The sequence below is a fragment of the Aythya fuligula genome, chromosome 7, assembly GCF_009819795.1.
Source record: "Aythya fuligula isolate bAytFul2 chromosome 7, bAytFul2.pri, whole genome shotgun sequence".
NCBI classification, from domain to species: Eukaryota; Metazoa; Chordata; class Aves; order Anseriformes; family Anatidae; genus Aythya; species Aythya fuligula.
In genome coordinates this window covers 20,101,254-20,102,274 of record NC_045565.1, presented here as the reverse complement: position 1 = coordinate 20,102,274, position 1,021 = coordinate 20,101,254, and positions in this window count along the sequence as shown.

Sequence of the window (1,021 nt, the reverse complement as noted above, 5' to 3'; positions counted from 1 at the left end):
TCTGTGGAATTCATTTCTTGAAATTGGTTATATGAAATGCATAACTGTTTCATGGCAAGTTACTTTCATGATAACTCTTTGGTACTTTTTTTTTTAATCTTCTGTTACATTCCTTTGATCTTTGAAGCTGTAGCTGTTTAAAGCTGGTTTTTCGTAGTTTGTAAATAACTACATGAGAATGTTAGCATGTTAGCATGTTGTAGTTGATCCTTCATGTAACACTTGATGGGAGATAAGTGGGGTTAGTTCTGCTCAGTGCCTCTCATTTTTCTTGAACGAAATGAACCTTACTAGTTTATTTGTTAAATTTTACCTGCAACTTAAGGATTCTTTTTTTTTTCCCTCAAAGGAATATTCAGAGGATACAAAACTGTACATACAATGTCATATGTAGAGCTATTTCAATTTCTAGAAATACTGGAAATTGTTTAGAAATGAGATTTTTGAAGTGTGATCTTTGGTCGTAGAATCTTCCACTGGTGTTGATCCAGGACAAGATAATTCTGGACTTCTACCAGGTGGTGATAAATGTTTGTAAGCCTTTTCCTTCAGAGGGGGGGAAAAAAGCAACACCACATTTTGGTTCTCTTTTTTTTTTTTTCTTGTTTTTATTTACCAGACTAGTGTTGTAGACCTTCAAGTTCATTTGGTATGCAGTTCTTCATTCCTGTGTGAAGTTACAATGTCAAGTATTATTGACAATCTCCTAGCGAGACAATTTGAGAACTATAAAGCTGTTTGAACAACAGTTAGTGTTTTAGTTCAAAATATGATGAACTGCTTGCTATTGCTCTCTCCTCTCCCTTGAGTGTTGCTGTCAGGAAGTGTAAGACAAGCAGATTTGCTAGTGGCTGCTCTTACACAGTTGTCACCTGCCCCTAGTGAGGGGAGAAGGTCCAGGCAGCAGAGCAGAAAAGATGTGTGGGTGGATAAGATGTGAATGTTGTTCATGTGCCTACATACTGCTAATACTGTCTTCACTTGTTTTTTTCAATCTGATGCTTGCTTCTGGAAGTCTGTG